General features: G+C 50.1%; 1 long non-coding RNA gene across 1 annotated transcript; it reads left to right on the top strand.

Moving 5' to 3' along the window:
• The first annotated feature begins 5,412 nt into the window (after positions 1-5,412).
• On the top strand, positions 5,413-7,255 carry LOC113882864. The gene is made up of 2 exons (XR_003508458.1): positions 5,413-6,195; positions 6,453-7,255. It is a non-coding gene; the product is annotated as an uncharacterized LOC113882864 (long non-coding RNA).
• Positions 7,256-7,560: the final 305 nt, after the last annotated feature.

Below are 7,560 nucleotides of genomic sequence, written 5' to 3' on the forward strand. Positions count from 1 at the left end.
TGTGCAGTGTTCTTTGTTAATGTTGACGTGGCAAAGCGGAATAAGTTTGCTATTTCTGGCTGGTGCAGTTATTGTTTAAGGGGTCAGCTGAGACATGTCGCCCTCTCTCTGGACGTCCCCACAGATCTGTTGAAACAAAGGCTTTTTCACAAGTTTGCTGTCTGCTTTTTCATGGGCTTTACTCCAACATGGGGAAACCTTGGAAATGAAATACATACATTCTCCTTGCCCTACGGGCCTTGTGAGGCCACACAGCCTCATGTGAACTTCCAAGGGTTGGTCGGTTGGTCAGCAGGAGCACTGGGAACGCCGTGGGTAGAGGCCTACCTATCGGCCCCACCCTGACTCAACAGGCAGGGCTGCTGGAGCTGAGTGCCCTAGGCTTCTCGTGCAGTGCGGTCAGGGCTGTTCCCAGACTCTGCGTTGTGACAGCCCGCTGGAGAGGAAAGGTCCAGGGGACAGGCTGTCCTTGCCCGCCTGCTTGACGTCAGGGGTGATGGACCTGAGGGGTAGAATCAATTTCAGGAAAGGTTATTCATTTGATCCAGAAAGCTGTTCTTTTGCTGATGGTGTCCAGGGCCGGCGGTTGTGAGGAGCTGACATAGCGGGGGTTGGAGTCAGGAGGGGGACCTCTGAATTTGAGAAGTTGATGGGGCGGACCCCAGGCAGCAGGCTTCTATCGAAGACCCATCAGCTCCAGGCCACAGTGCCCACAGACAAGCCTGCAGCTGCTGGTTAGGAGTTGCGGCTCTTGAGTTTTTCAAGGTTTTTCCTAACCTCCAAAAAATAAATTCACGTCTTTTTATTTTGAAGTCATGCTGGCAGGATGGAGGCAGCTACAGCTCTGCCATCTGGCTTCTGAAATGAGAGCTCGAAGAGCAGAGATGAGGAGAGAAGGGCCCCCAGTCGTCCTGGTGCTTCTGGGACTGATGGAGGAAGCTGGAGAGTGCAGAGACTCTCTACCTGAAGGTAGCCTCCCTCCCCCACCCCACCCCCATTCAGACATGGTCACCCCTGCATTGTCTTGATGGTTCCTGCCCCTGGAGCTCACTGCTTCACACTGAAGCCAGGGCAAGCCTCTGAAACTGTCTGTGTGGTCATCAGCACCTAATCCTAGCTCCAGTTCCAGGCTGAGAGCCAGGCCTCAGTGCTCCTGTGCCCCAGAGGGTTGAGGTGCCCAGGAGGAATCAGGCAGGCAGACTTCCTGCTTTTGTTTCCCAGAAGCCTCACCTGCCCCTGGGGATGCTGCTGAGGGGAGGGGAGAGAGCGCAGAGCAGGCTGCAGAAGGGGTCTGGGCCTCGCCAACCTTGGGGCCTCTGCAGGCCCTGGACAAGGCTGGAGCTCTAAGAGGGCTGCCAGCTCATGCAGAGGGCCGCCAGCTCATGCAGAGGGCCGGGCTCCTGAGCCTGCAGATGCCTCTTTCTGGAGGTTTCAGCCCTCATTGTTCAGGGCCCCCCACACTGGCCCCAGGGCTCTGTGAGACACAGGGCAGGTGACAGCCTCTCAGGCTGACGTTGGTTGCCACAGAACTCAGGGTCAGACTTGATTTAAAGAAGGAAAGGAGACATGAGGCGTCCCTGGGTCTATGACCGTAACTCCCTAGCCCCACAGCCTGCAGCCTCAGCAACCTCGTCGCTCAAACCACCTCTGTCTGTCCACCCCTGCTGGCTCTGCCCCCAGCCCAGCAGCTTCACTCCACCCTTGGGTTTTGTAGGAGTTGTTTCCTCAGCCACTTCTGCTGTTTGTGCAGATTTTGGTTCCTTGTTCTGACTCAGACCTCAGCTGAGGCCTCTCCACCTCTGTTTCTAAAGCAGCAACCCCTCCCCGTGACCCCCCTCCAGTTCCATTGTTTTAATAGGCAGTGAAAGTGCCGCCCACGCCCCCCCCCCAAAGTATCTACCCAGTCAGTCTCTTGTTACTCATCTCTTCTCACCCAGCATTCAGAGCCCATGAAGAAGGGGCCTTGTTTTTCTGTTCTGTGGTTGCCTTAAACACAGTACCCTGCGCCCTGGAGGTTGGCCCTGACTGGGTTATGGATGAATGAACTCAGCAGATCCTATCAGATGTCCGCTTAAAACGGTGGCTCCGCAACGGACTCAGATAAAGACCCAGCTCCTCAGCAGGCCTCTCATGCCTCTCAGTCCCCCAGTCTGATCCCACTGACCCCGCAGGCTCGCCTCATGCCTCTTCATCTCACCATCAAACAACAGAAAATCTGCATTAAAATGTTTTCACACCTCCAGTTTTTCATTTGAGGTCTGGCAATTATTTTTTATTTGCCTGCTAAGTCGCTTCAGTCGTGTCCGACTCTGTGTGACCCCATAGACAGCAGCCCACCAGGCTTCCCCGTCCCCTGGATTCTCCAGGCAAGAATACTGGAGTGGGTTGCCATTTCCTTCCCCAATGCATGCATGCAGGCTAAGTCACTTCAGTCGACTCTGCGACCCTATGGACAGCAGCCAACCAGGCTCCTCTGTCCATGGGACTCTCCAGGCAAGAATACTGGAATGGGTTGCCATTTCCTTCTCCTTTATTTGCTTAACAGTAAAAATTCTTACTAATATAATTTAGTAAATCAGTCAAGAAATAGTACTTTAGCCAAAGTACGAAAAGAACTTGTCTGAAAGCCAGTTTGACTCTCAAGCACGATACATTTTCTGAGGATAAAAAAAAAAAAAAATGTGCTTTGAGTTTCAATAAAGGACATTCTAAACATTAATCAACAAGGATTTACTCCTCCACTGCTACATCTGTTATTTTAAGCTCATTCATAATTCACAAGAGGATAATGCAGTAATAATTTGTTATAATCTTTAATTTTATAATTTAGTAGGTGCTAACTCTGGGGCTTTCCTGGTGGCTTAGATGGTAAAAAACCTGCCTGCAATGCAGGAGACCTGGGTTCAATCCCTGGGTCAGGAAGATCCCCTGGAGAAGGAAATGGCAACCCAGTCTAGTATTCCTGCCTGAGAAATCCCATGGACAGAGAAGCCTGGCGAGCTATAGTCCATGAAGTCACAAAGAGCTGGACATGACTTAGCAACTAAACACCCACCACAACCAGGTGGCTGACTCTTGGCAGCCAAAACATTCAGGATCGTACTTAGCGCCTATACTTCAGCCACAGGGAACTCAGGAAATACTAATATTTCTACACTCTCCATGTTGAGTACAAACACCTGTGTTGAGTATTCCTTCCATCTGCCAAGTCAGATCCTGTATTCCCTGCCTTTGGACAGAGTTTGGGGTCATGTTCTATAGTTTTTGTAACGCTTTTGGCTTTGCGCTTGTTTAAGTGGCTTTTCCCCCTGGATTGTTGCTGAGATTTTCCTCCAGGTACTGCTAGTAGGTTCCTCAAGTTTGGGGGGTTTTTTAAGAAAATAAATTGGAGTATTGATAATTAAACTTTTGAAACATGCCTATGGGCATTTGGGGAATAAAGCAAGTACTGGTGGAATTGATGTCTGTACTGATCTGGGGTACAGATCTCACTGACAGGAAGTGGTGGCATTTCTGAGTGTCTTTACTCTTAGGGCCCCTCAGCATATGTATGAGTTGGACAGACAAGGGGGGCGGCCAGTCGGTGAGGCGGCAGGCAGACCACAGGTGTTTGTAGTAGGTTTTGCCTAAAGGAGCATTCCGATGCGTTTGATTCCAGTGGTTACATCTAGTCCCATTTCCACTCACATTATCCTTTCGGATCAGGAGACCTGGGTTGCTGGGAATATTTTCAGGGGGATGCCAACTGAGGAACCCTAAAATGTATGGTATTGTACAATGTTCACATTCGCTTGTACACACGAAATACCTGGAAGGATTCACAGGATGAAAACCTTGGCTGCCTCCGAGCAGGCGAACGTGAGGCTGAAGGGCAGGATGGAAAGGGACCGACCCTTTTACTCCCTGAACTCTGAGCCATGAGCATGTGTTGCCTCTTCAGAAATGCATACCTAAAACTAAAATTTTCAAAAAGACACTAGCAGAATTTTTCCATAAAATATTTTTCCTTAAAAAAATCTATTCTGTCGCCCAGCAAAAACTGAGTCCCTCTCAATGACTAGCTACCTGATCTCTAATAAAGATGCTAACAACATATGACAAGGACAAAATTTTCTTTGTCAGCAGGAGTCTTGATAGTAACTGAAAACCCCCCAAACTGTTGATCTAGTCACCTTTTTGACAGACCAATGACATATATTCATTTCTCAAATTCTAATAAATAGTTTCCAAACGGGATCTAAGATTCGAGCAGTAAGATTTTAGGACAGATAGTCCTATGGTCTGTGTTTTTTCTTACCTGGGACTTACTTCATTATCCTTATAAAGGACTTTAAGAATATAAAGTCAGTATTCATTTAAACAGCCACATCTCAACTTCCTTAAACTAATCAGAATAAACAAAAACCTCGTCAAGAAACTCCAAACCTTGATTTTTAAAATCCAATGAGAACGATCTTTAAGAAGAATGTACTTTGATCAAGTAAAGCACACTGACCTAGGGCTCGCCTCTGCTGCTACGTCGACCGACCAGCTGTGGAACTGCCGCCTTCATGGCTATACTACATCCCCTTCCCTCCCGCCCAGCAGCGGGGCCTCCGTGACATTCTTGAGCTGGAGTGTCCTTGTCCATGCCTGTTTTCTAAAGAGCCCAGCAACTTTGGCAGCTCCAGTACTCTTGCCTGGAAAATCCCATGGACAAAGGAGCCTGGTAGGCTGCAGTCCATGGGGTCGCTAAGAGTCGGATATGACTGAGTGACTTCACTTTCACTTTTCACTTTCATGCATTGGAGAAGGAAATGGCAACCCACTCCAGTGTTCTTCCTGAAGAATCCCAGGGACGGGGGAGCCTGGTGGGCTGCCGTCTATGGGGTCGCACAGAGTCGGACACAACTGAGTGACTTAACAGCAGCAGCAGCAGCAGCAGCAGCAGCAGCAGCAGCAGCAGTGCCCTGGGGGGAGGAGGAAGCAGAGCCGTGTCATTGTTCCAAGGTGATTGCTAGTTTCTTAAAACAAACCTTTGTCTCCCAGAGTGTTTAAAAACCTCCTTTTATGCATCCTCTGAGCCAGGGACCTTCTGACATGAGTACAGACACAAAGAGCTCCTTCCACAAGGGCCCAGAGCACAGACTCAAGGAATCCCTGGGCTGTGGCAGGGCGCCAGGCAGGCTCCTCTCCAAGCTCCAGAAGTGGACCTGACCCCTTTAAAGAATACATACTCACTGATCAGGAATCTTGAGTGATGTTCAGGAGGTGCAGGTGTTCGGCGACTCTGGAGACGGTATTCAAACAGCAAGGCCCCGGCCTTCCCACCGCCCAGAGGTGTGGGCTTTTGCCTCCCATCCTCCGCACTCAGGTCTCCTAACAGCCATGTCTTTGTGAACAAGACTCTCCCATTCTTTTTCTCTCTTTGATTTCTAGATAAAAAGAAAAGCAAACATCCACTGAACACAGGGCAAAGGAGAAAACTATTTACTGCTTGATTTTCCTGATAGTAATGGATTCACAGAATGGATTTGGGGTGGGGGGGGATGATTAAATTATTTCTCGAATTCAGATGTTTCTCCTGAGAAATGGGGACAGACGGGTCTGGGGCTCTTCTGGATGCTTCCAATCCACACTGAGCACAGAGCAAGACAGCAGCGGGAAACTAGCCTCGCTCCACACTCTGCAGGACAAGGGGTGTGTGAGGGGCGTCCACCTGCTGGTCTGGAGCCTGCGGGTGACGACCTCCCTCTAGGGGGCGCCACGGCACCATGCGGAACTGCGTCTTCTCCCATCATCCATGGTTAGGTCAACGTGTGTGTGCATGATCTGAGCGCACCTGGAGTTACCCCGCCGGTCAGGTGACCCTGGGACCCGGGTCCCATGCCGGCTGGACCAGGGAGCAGAGGTGTCCCACCTAAAGCAGCCTGCCTCCGAGCCGCGGTCTGACAGTGAGGCGGACCCCACGATGTGGGCCCCAGCTGTTCTCTCCCCTTGTGAGGTCCAGGAGCTGCTTGCAGTGGGGCCTAGCTGAAAGAGTGACGCCAGGAGGACCAGTGCAGCCCGGCAGGTCCTGTGCACGCCAGAATCAAGGAGGAACAGAAAGGGGTGTCACAGGCTGGCCAGTCACAAGACAGAGCGAAGCCCCCATGGCACGGGCTCAGGCCTGCCCGAAACCAGAATGATCTCAGCCTCATGTTTTCTGCTTTTCCTGTATCCTTGTGTGGGTGTTTTCTTGCAACAAGCCATTTTTCTTGAGAAATGTCAGTGAGTCTGTTCTTCAAAGCCCCAAAACCCAAGTAACCCAATGTTCTAGTGTTTTTATCTACCCACATGTAACTGTGTACTTTTTCTTACAGAACGGGGCCAATGAAATGCAGTCTTTTATTTTTTTTAAACTTGACAATATATTGTGAGAATTCTTATAAAAATGGCTAAGGCTTTATAGAATTTCCTTGACAGGCACCCAGACTTCTGAACAGCCATCATCATAGCCCAGTCCAGTTTGCTGCCCACCTACTGGAAACCATCTGCCACAGAAACCCACCTCCCAGTTGTGTGAAGTTGTCCCCTCCAGAGTCTGTCCAGCCCCAGTCCTGGCCACCACCTTCACCCTCCCCTGGCCCTCCCAAGACATCTAGCTACAGTTCTCACTGTCTCGGGCCAAAACCAGTTTTTCAAGAGCAGAAACATATTGGAACTATCAAAAGAATATGAAATGAGCCACAGAGAGGCGTAAACCTAACTTCCAGTTCTACTTGTTTTGTGACATTTTTAAAAGAACATATCTGTCATCAAGATAAGCTGCAACAGAAGCCATGTCTTTTGGTATCAAGTGCTGTCTATGGTGAGGATGGGCCTGGCAGTGACCTGGGCCGAGTACCGTCCTGACCCCTGCGTTTGTGGGACTGCCAGCATCACTAAACCCCAAGCTCCTGTCACCCCCGGCTCCAGTGCACATCCACGTTTGTTCCTGCCCTCCAGCCCTCTGCAATCTCTCTAGGGTCATCCAGATTGGAGGAAAAAAACTGCAAGGCTGTGGTGCTGGCTTTGTCCTCTCCCTCGTGTTTTCGGGACACGGCAGGAGAAAGGGAAGGAAAAAGGTGCTCACTCCCCCACGTGTTTGCACCTGAAGTCACTGGCCAGCCACCCTCCTTCTGCCCACATGGCTCTCACAGCTGTCAGAACTGACCTGGCTGAACACTGAATACCTGTCGTTTGGCTGTTTGTTCATTATATCTTAAATTTTTTCCAATAAAAAAGTGAAACCAGGGAATAGTGCCACATATTATTCTGCCTAATAACAATAGCGTGTGTGCATGCTAAGTCACTTCAGTTGTGTCCGAGTCTTCGCAGCCCCATGGACTGTAGCCCATCAGGCTCCTCTGTCCATGGGATTCTCCAAGCAAGAATACTGGAGTGGGTTGCCATTTCCTCCTCCAGGGGATCTTCCCAAGCCAGGGATCAAACCCACGTCTCTTAGTCTCCTGCATTGGCAGGCGTGTTCTTTACCCCTAGTGCCACCTGAGAAGCCCAATATCATTAGGATGCAAATAAGTCAGCATTTCCCATGGGCTC

The sequence above is a fragment of the Bos indicus x Bos taurus genome, chromosome 24 (genome assembly GCF_003369695.1).
Source record: "Bos indicus x Bos taurus breed Angus x Brahman F1 hybrid chromosome 24, Bos_hybrid_MaternalHap_v2.0, whole genome shotgun sequence".
Taxonomy (NCBI): Eukaryota; Metazoa; Chordata; class Mammalia; order Artiodactyla; family Bovidae; genus Bos; species Bos indicus x Bos taurus.